A 12,279-nucleotide genomic window follows, 5' to 3' on the forward strand; every position below is an offset into this window, starting at 1 on the left:
CTGCTTTATTAAGAGAAACTGGCCTTTTCGTTGTGTGGTAGTGAAGAATACAATGATGAATTTGATGCCTAATTTGCCTTGATTTATTAATAGGTAAGGCAACAGCAGTTCTATCCCCATTGCTTTTGCACTTCTGATGCAAATGTCAATAGTCGAAAAGGTAAATAATGTTTTGGTATTATGACAATTGTTTGACCTCATCTAGCCCTGAAAGAATCTTGGGGATTCCCAAGATCTGTGTACCACACTCAGAGAACTGCTATATTACCCAATGGTTGGCATACAGTAGGAATAATATAATTAGTGTGGACTGAATGGAGAGGACTGGGAGCCAGGAAGGGGGTTGGAGTGGGGTGAGAACATATGGATTCCTTTTTCTTCTTTATTTAAATTTATAATTTTAGAGACAGGGTTGGCCTGTGTTGCCCAGGCTGGAGTTCAGTGGTCATTCAAAAGAGTGATCATAGTGTACTACAGCCTCAAACTCTTGGGCTCAACCAACCCTCCGCACTCAGCCTCCCAAGTGGCTGGGACTACAGGCACACCGTGCCCAGCCACCGTGCCCAGCCATGTGGAGTCCTTTTTGAGATTTGGGGATTGTCCACCTGCTCCTCCATTCCCCACATCAGTGTAGACAAATGGGAGTGATAGTTAGCAAAATGCTTCTTATCTGGGCTAAAGGGCCTCCTTTCCCTGCTCCAGCCACCCCCTCACACCCCGCCCTAGGCAGGCAGGCAGGAATGCGGGGGAGAGGTGGCTGCAGCTTCACCTCCCCCATGGGGAAGGAAAGTGCCAGACATTTCTTCAGGACCATCCATCAAGTGCAGACAGGCCCCTCCCCCGACCTCCCGGAGCCCTTCCTGGAGCCCGCCCTGTGGGACCTGGAGGTAGAGGAAGGAGCACGGGGAGTTTGGAGGTCTGGCTACGTGGCAGTGCTGCCTGGTACACAAGTGGCGGTTGGGGATGAAGAAAGGATAAATTGTTCCCCCTCCTGTCCAGTGACTCCTCTTGTTTTGTGCTTCCTACCCACCCTTTTTGGCCCCAGGCAGACTGGATTTATTGGGAGAGGGAGCTTACGTGGTCAAGTCCTTCTCACCAGCCAAGCCGGGGTGAATAGCACCCGGAGGGCCTGACCAAAGATGGTTGCCCTGGCAACCACAGCTACTCAACTTCCTGGTGGGCCCAGGTGTCCACATTGACGCCCGTGCCCCAACCCGTGCCCCAACTCCTCCTCCCCGGTAGCGGACAGCCCCAGAAGAGACTGGCTATGACAAAGAGAACTGGGGGACTTAAGAAGGTAGATCGGGGTGGGGGCTGGGACATCTAGAGGGACTTGGGCTCTGGGGAGGGGAAACTGAGATGAGGTGGGGAGCGGGACGACCGAGGAGCTCCTGCAAGACAATTCTAGGAAATTGCCGGTCAGATCCTTCCGGGGCAGCCTGGCTCCAGCGCCGGCACTAGCCGGGGAGGGGGCCGCGGGCGGGGGCGAGGAGAGGCCCAAGGAGCAGATTTCAGCTGCTCGAGAACTTTCACTGGAACTGAGGAGATTTCCTTCCGGAGGAAGGCCCCAGAAGCCAGGAAAGACTGGGAAAGCCATTACTGGGGGCGGGAGGGTGGCAATAAGGCCCCTCCCCCCAGGCCAGGGAGACTGATCTGTGCCAGGAACCCCCGCCCATATGGGAGGGGCGGTCTGGCCTCTCCGAGTTTCCCGGGCTGTCCCGCCTGGGAGGTTTGGGAGGGGTGCGGGCAAGAGGGTTTCCCTGGGGTATAAGAATAATCACAATAATTGGCATTCAGTTGTGCCTTGGAGTTGATAAAGGCTTGCACACACATTATCTCATCAGCCCACGTGACACCGCTGGAGGGGGCAGGCTAGGAAGGCACCTTGGTGGGGGGGGCCGGTGTGCAGAGGGCTTCCCAGCCTAACCAGCCAGCACAAGGCCAGGGCCTGGAAAAAACAGAGCTGAACCAGACAAATAACCTCCTCCCCCACCCCACTCTTTTCCCTGCGTCAAAGGGCTTGGGTAATTTATTTATCATAGCACTACATTTAGTAATCATTATTTTTTTTGGAAGATTTATACCTTTCAGGACAGATGCATGGAATCTAATTTAGCAGCAGAAGCCAGTTTAGTAGTCTGAAAGTCATTTTTTAATTAAGTTGCATGAGCTATAAAAATAAATAAATTAACCATAGAAAAATAATGCTGTCCAGGGAGATTTAATCTCTTTGGGTTGGAACACAAGACAGATTCCATGTGAGGTGTTTACCACCAGGGCAAAGGGTCTGGATGCTGACGAATTTGGTGTTGCACAAAGCAGAGGCAAGGGTGCTTTCGAGGAAGATAAGACCACACCCCATACCTGCTCCCAAACCAAATTCTACCAGGAAAAGGGGAAATTTGGGGGTGAGAGTGGGAAAGAACCTACTTGACTGTAGGTCAAAGCCAAGGTTAGAGAAGCAGTGAGCGATTCCACATAGGAAAAGACCCCAGCCACCCACTTCCATACCACATACACGGGTTTCCGAAAGTGAAGATTCCATATTTAATTAAGCACATCTGTTAATCACTGTGGCACCCCTTCTGGACTTGATGCAACTACCTCAGTAGTACTGATTGCCTTTGGCTTCCAAATATGGACTGCATATAGTATACCTTGGCTGTTACGTGTCCTACGGTCGGGTCAGCTTGTTTTGTCTCAGCCTACCAAACTCCCAGCAGGCAAAAACTCTTCGGCCAAAATAGCATGTAGATCTCGGTGTTCAGAACTGGCACAATTACACCCCTCTATCAAGTGAGAGACAGTGCAGTGTTGGTTAAGAGGCTGGACTGTGGAGACAGCCTGCCTGGATTCAAATCACAGCTCTGCCACTCATAATTCATGGAACCTTGGGCAACTACTCATCTTCTCTCTGTCCTCAGTTTTCTGTCTGTAAGTTGAGAATGATCATAATAAGACCTACCTCATAGACTTGTTTTGAGGATTACATGACTTAATTCTTTCTGTTACATGCTTAGAACACTGACTGGCAGGTAGTAAGAACTAGGTGTTTGTATTATTAAGAGTATGAGTTATACAAACCATAATGCTAGATATAAGGAGGTGCTGACATCCAGAGAACAGCTGGAAGTGCAATGCAGCATATGATTGGAACTTTCAATGAGAGATAGTAGTAAGATCTAAAAATCTTTGTGAGGCTGGGCATGATGGCTCACACTTGTAATCCTAGCACTCTAGGAGGCCGAAGTGGGAAGATTGTTTGAGCTCAGGAGTTCAAGACCAGCCTGAGCAAGAGCAAGATCCCGTCTCTACTAAAAACAGAAAAATTAGTCAGGTATCATGGTGGGCACCTGTAGTTTCAGCTACTCAGGAGGCTGAGGCAAGAATGTCACCTGAGCCCAGGAGTTTGAGGTTGCAGTGAGCTATGGTGATGCCACTGCACTCTACCTGGGGCAACAGAGCGAGATGCTGTCTCAAAAAACAAACAAAAATAATAAAAATAAAAAATAAAATGAAATAAGTAAATAAAAATCTTTGTGTTGGGAGAAAGAGCAGAGGCTATGCCATCCAACTGCCTACCAGGGCTCAAATTCTTTTTAAAATATCTGTGATCTTTCATTTTCTATTGGAAAACTTTCAGGGACTTGGAACTAAGACCATTCTATTTTAAAACTGCTGTAATTAGAATATTCTTCCTAATATAAGAAGATGGAGATATTTCAACCATCAGAATTCCTTTTGAGGGAATAATTTTATTTATGAAAAAGGGGGCTTGCCCCTAAAACTGCCATCTAAGGAAGGTGCATCCTTTTTTGTTTGTTTTTATTTTAGAGACAGGGGTCTCACAGTTTTCTAGGCTGGTCTCAAACTCCTGGGGCTCAAATGATCCTCCCACCTCAGCCTCCTGAGCCAGGACTACAGATGCATACCTGGCTGGAAGGTGCATCTTGTTGGATCCTTTGTTTTGTTAAGCTTGGAGATGAGTTGTTATACACACTGTGAAACCTGGGATGACCTAAATCCACTCGTGTGATAGTTGGGAGAAGAAGCAAGGGTAGAGGTATTTCAGTAGCTGAATCAGGACTTTGGAGACCAGATATATCTAATAGAGGCTTTTAAAAAAGACTAATGACATTATCATTTCTTAGAAATAACACACACTTAGACAAAAAAGTATAGAGATCAAATTTTAAATCTCCTAAAATTCTGATATCAAAATAGTCGTTAACATTTGATGAACATCATTCCAATGTGAATTATCAATTATTTGACATTGGATATTTAATATAAATTCCCTTTACATTTATAGAAAAGCCAATTGGTCCTCCCACCTCTTGGGCTGGTCCTAGCACCCGCCTTTCTAACATGCAGATGTCTCCTCTCTCTTCCAACAATGATGCCTGCCTCTCCACCCCTCTATATTGGAGTCTCAGCACTATAACATCACTACAGATGTTCCTTGAACTACAATGCAGTTACATCTCAAGAAACCCATCCTAAGTAAGTTGAAAATATTATTTGTTTAAGTCAAAATGCATTTAATACACCTAACCTACCAAACCTCATAGCTCAGCTTAACCTACCTGAAATGTGCTCAGAACACTTACATTAGCCTATAGTCAGACAAAATCATTTTACACAAAGCCTATTTTATAATAGAGTGTTGAACATTTCACATGATTTATTGAATACTGTTTGAAAAACAATGGCTTATGTAAGTACTATCATGAAGTTGAAAAATCGTAACTCAAAGACCATCTGTAAGTAATATCTTTTTTTTTTTTTTTAATTTCAGCTCTTCATGGGGGTACAAAAGCTCAGGTTATCTTTAGAGATTCTCCAAGATCTGATTTCTCTTTATCATCCTGGGTGAGCGCCTGCAAGTTTGTCTACATCCCTTGGACAACTTGCCTCCCTATTTGCAGCAGAAGCTTCCAGGCACAGACTGAGGAATGCAGAGAGCAGGACTGTCACCTCTCCACGCCTGTCACACAACTGGCTATTACTCTACTTGCTGCCACACATACACCCCCTCCTCCACCCACACAGTTCTTCTCACATTGCTGCTGTTAATCCAAGCCTTTTCCACCTTGTTCTCTGTTAAATTTTAAAGTGAAAAATACCGATTTTACTAAAGATTTCATACAGGATATGGGGAAGAGGAGGATTATATCACATGGAACACGGTATTTCTATCTACAAACTCCGCTAAGCAGGTTTACTGTCTCCTCAAAGTCTCTCTGCAGCTGGCCCCGAGCCAGGGTGGATCCAGGTTTTGTGGGACCTGGAGCTTACAGTTTGGTGTGTCTTTTTTAGGAAAAAGAATACAGAATTACTTATGAAATATTTAATTACAATGTGAAAAGAAATTACAATAAATTACAAATTTCTCTTCTTTTTTTTTCTTTTTTGAGACTCTCACTCTGTTGCCCTGGGTAGAGTGCAGTGGGGTCATGGTAGTTCACAGCAACCTCAAACTGCTGGACTCAAGCGACCCTCCTGCCTCAGGTTACTGAGCAGCTGGGACTACAGGCATGCCCATGATGCCTGGCTTTTTTTTCTTATTTTTTGAAAAGACAGGGTCTCACTCTTGCTCAGACTGATCTCCAACTCCTGAGCTCAAGTTATCCTCCTGCTTCGACCTCCCAGAGTGCAAGGATTACAGGCCTGAACCACTGCACCCGGCCCAAATTTCTTTCTTTTTTTTTTTTTTTCAATTAGAGATGGGAGGTCTCACTATGTTGCCCAGGCTGGTCTCAAACTCTTGGGATCCTCCCTCCTCAGCCTCCCAAATAGGTGGGACTACAGGCACAGCCCAAATTACAAATTTCAAAAAGATGACAAATACCTAAACATCTCAAAATCTAGAAAAAAATAACAGTATCTCTATTAACTGTCTGACACATGTCTATAATATTACTTGCTACTTTTCTTGTTGCATACTTTTTGCCATTTCATAGGACAATGATTTTATAATATTTTCTATGGAGGGAAAAGAAAGATAATTCAGTCTTTCCTTGAGTCAAGTTAAATGAAGTTTATTTTTTATCAATAAGTGGGATGCATACAGCATGCAACTGCATGCACAAACTTGCCATTTGTAATACTGGTACAGGTATATGCCCTACAAACATAAGAGTTCTGATAAGTTATATTTTGCACAATTTTCATCAAAAAAGAAAAAATATGTTTATAATGATATACATTATATAACCAAGTATATTCCTGATAGAAGAGAACTTCTGCTTTGACTAGGCATCAATGATTGGAAAATGGAAGAATTTTCCTAGTCTCTGGCTCTGTATACTTCAAACCTTGTCTTTCCTCTACTAACCATGTGCTTCCAGTGCTCAGCATGTAGGATATGTTCATACTGTTACAGACACTGATCTCTCCCTGTCACAATGCTGGATGAGTCAGCTTAGTCAGTGGCAGAACATTCCTTTAACCTATTCCTACATGGGAATGGCTAGCAATAGCTGTATATAAAAGTGACTGTGAGCCAGGTGTGGTGGGTCACGCCTGTAATCCTAGCACTTTGGGAGCCTGAGGCGGGAGGATCCCTTGAGCCCAGGAGTTCAAGACCAGCCTAAGCAAGAGCAAGACTCTGTCTCTACAAAAAACTAGAAAAATTAGCCTGGTGTGGTAGTGTGAGCCTGCAATTCCAGCTACTTGGGAGCCTGAGGCAGGAGGGGTTCCAGGCTGCAGTGAGTGATCACTGTACTCCAGCCTGGGCAACAAAGCAAGACTCCATCTCTAAAAAAAATTAAAAATAAGTAAAAATTTAAAAGTATAAAAATCTACACAATAAAAGTTTCTCTCACATCTACCCCTTTCTCATCTATATCCACATACATAGAAGTCCTTTAATTAACTTATTTTTGGTCCTTCTTATTAATAACTTTTTTATGTGAGAAGAAACATACATATATATTATGTTTCCCCTTTTCTTTCATGAAAGGTAGTACCTTGCTTAGCTTATTTAATAATATATCTTGGAACTTTTTCCATATTAGTGTTGACCTAAAAGGAAGGAGTTGAGGCAAGATTATTGTAAGCAAAGTTTGTCTGGGCTAAGCTTGAGGATTGCAACCCAGGAGCATAGATACAAGTTGCCCTGAATGTACACTTCTATTAGCAGCAGTTACAAGTGGATTTTTTTTTTTTTTTTTTTTTTGAGACAGAGTCTTGCTCTGCTGCCCGGGCTAGAGTGCCGTGGCATCAGCCTTGTTCACAGCAACATCAAACTCCTGGGCTCAAGCGATCCTCCTACCTCAGCCTCCCGAGTAGCTGGGACTACAGGCATGTGCCACCATGCCCGGCTAATTTTTTTCTATATATTTTTAGCTGTCCAGATCATTTCTTTCTATTTTTAATAGAGACGGGGTCTTGCTCTTGCTCAGCCTGGTCTTGAACTCCTGACCTCGAGCGATCCTCCTGCCTCGGCCTCCCAGAGTGCTAGGATTACAGGCGTGAGCCACCTTGCCCGGCCACAAGTGGATTTTTAAAGGCAAAATAGGGGGATGAGGGTGGGCTGATACAAAGTTGTTTGTTAGGAACTCCCACTGGTTTACAGAAATAACACTGATTAGTGATTGGCTATACATTGTTAAGCTATAAGGTTTGGGCTACAGTGTCCAGTGTGGTATTACTAGGTTAATTTATAGCTACTTGTGGCAACGGCAAGCAGTTTCAAGAGATGAATACATAGTTCAAAGGGCAAGGGAGTAGGACATGATTGAGGTCTCATTTTAATGTCTCTCTTGGCTTGATAATTTAAAGGACTTTCATTTCTCAGATAAAAGTTATTTTCTTTTCTCATCAGTTTGGAAAGAGCTTCTGTAGGGACCAAAGAAAGGAAAGCTTTCCATTTGTCCTCTGAAGGTTAGCTGAAAACTCAACTCACAAAAGGAGATTAATGGGAGAAAAGGCATACAAATTTATTAACTTGCAAAAGGCGGGAGAACAACAGACTGATTACCCCAACCTCTCAGTGGGGTTCAAAAGCTTATATACCATCTTGAGGTTGCAGAAAGAATGGGGCTTTTTTTCAGGAAAGGACTGATTGTAAAAAGAAATAGAAATAAAATTTAACAATGAAAAAATTAGTTTAAAAAATTTTTAAGAAATAAAAAAAAAAAAAGAAAGAAAGAAAGAATGGGGCTTGGATCATGGCAAAACAGGTTATGGGAAGCAGAGAGAAGAGGAAACCTGGCTAGCAAAGGTGGTTGATGTAGATGAAATCTCACAGGTGGCAGCCCTCAGAGAAAAACAGATGGCAAATGTTTCTTTCAGACCTTTAAAGGTGTCAAACTCTCAGTTACTCTTTCCTAGATCTGTACTAGGGCAGTCTTCAGAGAAAACCTGGCTGCATCAATGCAGATTTTCTCTACAAATGCAAATCTCCCCAACAAAAGACAACGTTGCAGGACTACTTGCTTGTAGGTCCTGTAAACAGCCATCTCATATTATGTCAAAGAAGTATATTTTGGGGTAAAATATTTTTATTTCCTTCACTTCCTTTTTTTTTTTTGCAGATGCATAATATTAATTTGTGACTATACCATAATTTATTAACTCAGTTGATGGACATTTACATATTTTCAACCTTACCCTATTATATACAATGCCATAAGGTTTAATCTCATACTTAATGTGCAATCTCATATCTGTATCATGTTCCATGCAGTGTATCTGCAAGATAAACCTCTAGATGTGGGATTTGTGAGTCAAAGGATATAATATGCATTTGTACTTTTTATATTTATTCCAAATTACCCCCATATGGGGTTTAACAACTTGCATACCAGCAATGCATGAGTGTGACTAACTCCCCTAAACTTTGACAACAGTGTTTTCAAACTTTGGGATTTTTGTAAACCTCACAAATGAAAAGTAGTATCTCAGTTTAGTTTTATTTGCTCCATTTTAAAAAATCAAGGTAAAATATACATATAATGAAGTGTACACCTTAATAAAGTTCTGCATATGTATACACTCATATAACCATCATCCAAAAAAAGATAGGATTGCTTCCAGCACCTCAGAGGCTTTTTCATGTCCCTTCCCAGTCACTATCTCCCCAACCCTCAACCCCTCAGAAGTAATCATTATTCCTTCTTTTATTGGCATAGATGAATTTTGAGTTTTCTTTTAAGAGATGGGATCTCACTATATTGCCCAGGCTGGCCCTGAAATCCTTAGAACTAAAGGCACCTGCCAGCATAGATAAGGTTTAGTATTCTTGAAATCCATATACATAAAATCACATAATATGTACTTAGTGTATCTGGATTCTTTCAATGAACATTATGTCTGTGAGATGAATCCAATGTTCTGGGAATAATGGAGATTGTATTTTTTACTGCTATATAATATTCCATTATATGAATATAGCTACTATTTGTTTATCCTTTCTACTGTTGATGGGATTTTAAATTGTATTTAGTTGTTGATTATAATAAATAATGCTGCTATGAACATTCTTATACCAGCCTTTTAATGAACATATGTACTTATTTTCTTGGCTATATACTTAAGAGTGGAATTGCTGTGTCATTGGATAGACAATTGTTTATCTTTGGTAGGTACTGCTCAACAATTTACCAAAGTACTGCTGGGGCTCAGAAAGCAATACCCCAAAGACTGGCACTTTAACATGCTGAGGCCTTATAAGATGCCTCAGAATCAAGGTCACTTGTTCCTTCCCCCCAAACTCAGGGAGGGATTATCTCTGGAATTTCCTTATCTGACAAAGAAAGATTCTTTCCAAAAGAAACAGAATTGCCCTCCTATGTCCTCCCCAAAAATCTCATTATCTATTGCAGAAAAGAATGCTGGGGAGGCCAGGCACAGTGGCTCATGCCTGTAATCCCAGCACTTTCAGAGGCTGAGGCAGGAGGATAGCTTGGGGCCAGAAGTTCAAGAGCAGCCTGGGCAAAACAGCAAGACCCCCATGTCTAAAAAAAGAAAAATTAGCCAGGCGTGGCCATGTGTGCCTATAGTCCCAGCTACCTGGGAAGCTGAGGTGGGAGGATCCCGTGAGCCCAGGAAGTCAAGGTTACAATGAGATATGATCTGAACACTGCACTCCAGCCTTGGTGACAGAAGAAACCTGTCTCTTAAAACAAAAAAAGAAGACTTAAGAATGAGTAATGCAACTACACCTGGAGGGACTTTTTCCACAAGATAACGCCTGCCTCTGAGACCATTCAACTTTCACAGAGAATAATTTACAAGTTAATTTCTATCTCTCAGGTCCATTCCTTCTCCCTAATAATCATTTACTGCCCCTCAAATGAATTATCTACATGCCCATCTCTCCCCTCCCTTATGAAGAAGGGTATATAAGCTTTTGTACTCCTTTGGATTACTGGGTAGCAATTCTCCTACAATTCCCCATGCTATGGATAAAATCTGTATGCTTTTTCTCCTATTAATTCGTCTTGTTGTCAGCTGATTTTCAGCAAGCCTTCAGAGGGTGAAAGGGAAATTTTCCCTTGGACCCTACAGTACTTTACCTAATTTTCTTTGTGTCCAGCAATACATGAGAGCACATTTTCACCTACACTTGATATTGCCAGTCTTGTAAACTGCAGCTACTCTAGAAAGTGCTTAGTGATATCTCATAGGTTTGTTTTTGAAATTTTAAAAGTTTGAAATCACTTCAAGCATACAGAAATATTTCAAGAAGAGCTGTAGATATAGTCAAAGCGCCTGGCCTGGGTACAATAACTTTGCGCCTGGCCTGGGTACAATAACTTTGACTCAAACTGTACAAAAGCAACTTATGGGCCAGGCGCGGTGGCTCATGCCTGTAATCCTAGCACTCTGGGAGGCTAAGGCGGGTGGATCGTTTGAGCTCAGGAGTTCAAGACCAGCCTGAGCAAGAAGTGAGACCCTGTCTCTACTAAAAATAGAAAGAAATTATATAGACAGCTAAAATTATATATAGAAAAATTAGCCGGGCATGGTGGCACATGCCTGTAATCCCAGCTACTTGGGAGGCTGAGGCAGAAGGATCGCTTGAACCCAGGAGTTTGAGGTTGCTTTGAGCGAGGCTGACGCCATGGCACTCTACCCCGGGCAACCGAGTGAGACTCTGTCTCAAAAAAAAAAAAAAAACAAAGTTATTGTACCCATTAGGTGTGAATTTACCCACCCCCTCTCCCCCCCACCCCACCTGCTTGATTTCTGATGAGTGTTATTTCTGTATGTGCATGTGTCGATCAATTAGTTCCAATTTAATGGTGACTACATGTATGTTTTTTTTTCCATTTATTTTTCCATTCTTGTGATACTTCACTTAGAATGTGTTTGTTTTTCCATTCTTGTGATCCTTCACTTAGGAGAATGGTCTCCAGTTCCATCCAGGTTAATACAAAAGGTATTAGTTCACCACTTTTTTATGGCTGAATGGTATTCCATGGTATACATATACCACATTTTATTAATCCACTCACATATTGATGGGCACTTGGGTTGTTTCCACATCTTTGCGATTGTGAATTGTGCTGCTATAGACATTTGGGTGCGGGTGACTTTTTTGTAAAATGCCTTTTTTTTCCTTTGGATACATACCCAGTAGTGGGATTGCTGGATCAGATGGTAGGTCTAGTTTTAGTTCTTTGAGGTATCTGCATACTACTTTCCATAGAGGTTGTACTAGTTTGCAGTCCCACCAAAAGTGTATAAGTGTTCCTATCTCTCTGCATCCACATCAGCATTTGTTGCTTTGGGACTTTTTGATAAAAGCCATTCTCACTGGAGTTAGGTGATATCTCATTTGTGGTTTTGATTTGCATTTCCCTGATGATTAGAGATGTTGAGCACTTTTTCATACATTTGTTGGCCATTAGTCTATCTTCTTTTGAAAAGTTTCTTTTCATGTCTTTTGCCCACTTTTTAGTGGGGTTGTTTGATTTTTTCTTGATGAATTGCTTAAGTTTTTTGTCAATTCTGATTATCAGCACTTTATCGGATGTATAGCATGCAAATATTTTCTCCCATTCTGTAGGTTGTCTGTTTGATCTATTGATTGTTTCTTTGGCTGTGCGGAAACTTTTTAATTTGATCAGGTCCCATTTATTTATTTTTGTTGTTGCTGTGATTGCTTTTGGGGTCTTCTTCATAAATTTTTTGCCCAGGCCAATGTCTATCAGAGTTTTTCCAACATTTTCTTCTAGAATTCTTATAGTTTCATGCTTGAGGTTTAAGTCTGTTATCTATCGTGAATTAATTTTGTGAGTGGTGAGAGGTGCAGATCTTGTTTCTACC

General features: G+C 42.0%; 1 long non-coding RNA gene across 1 annotated transcript; it reads left to right on the plus strand.

Annotated features, from left to right (window-relative positions):
- Positions 1-1,227: 1,227 nt before the first annotated feature.
- On the plus strand, positions 1,228-5,362 carry LOC123634000. Its single transcript, XR_006733839.1, has 3 exons — positions 1,228-1,297; positions 4,313-4,503; positions 4,799-5,362. It is a non-coding gene; the product is annotated as an uncharacterized LOC123634000 (long non-coding RNA).
- The last annotated feature ends 6,917 nt before the right edge of the window (positions 5,363-12,279 follow it).

Source organism: Lemur catta, chromosome 3 (assembly GCF_020740605.2).
Source record: "Lemur catta isolate mLemCat1 chromosome 3, mLemCat1.pri, whole genome shotgun sequence".
Taxonomy (NCBI): Eukaryota; Metazoa; Chordata; class Mammalia; order Primates; family Lemuridae; genus Lemur; species Lemur catta.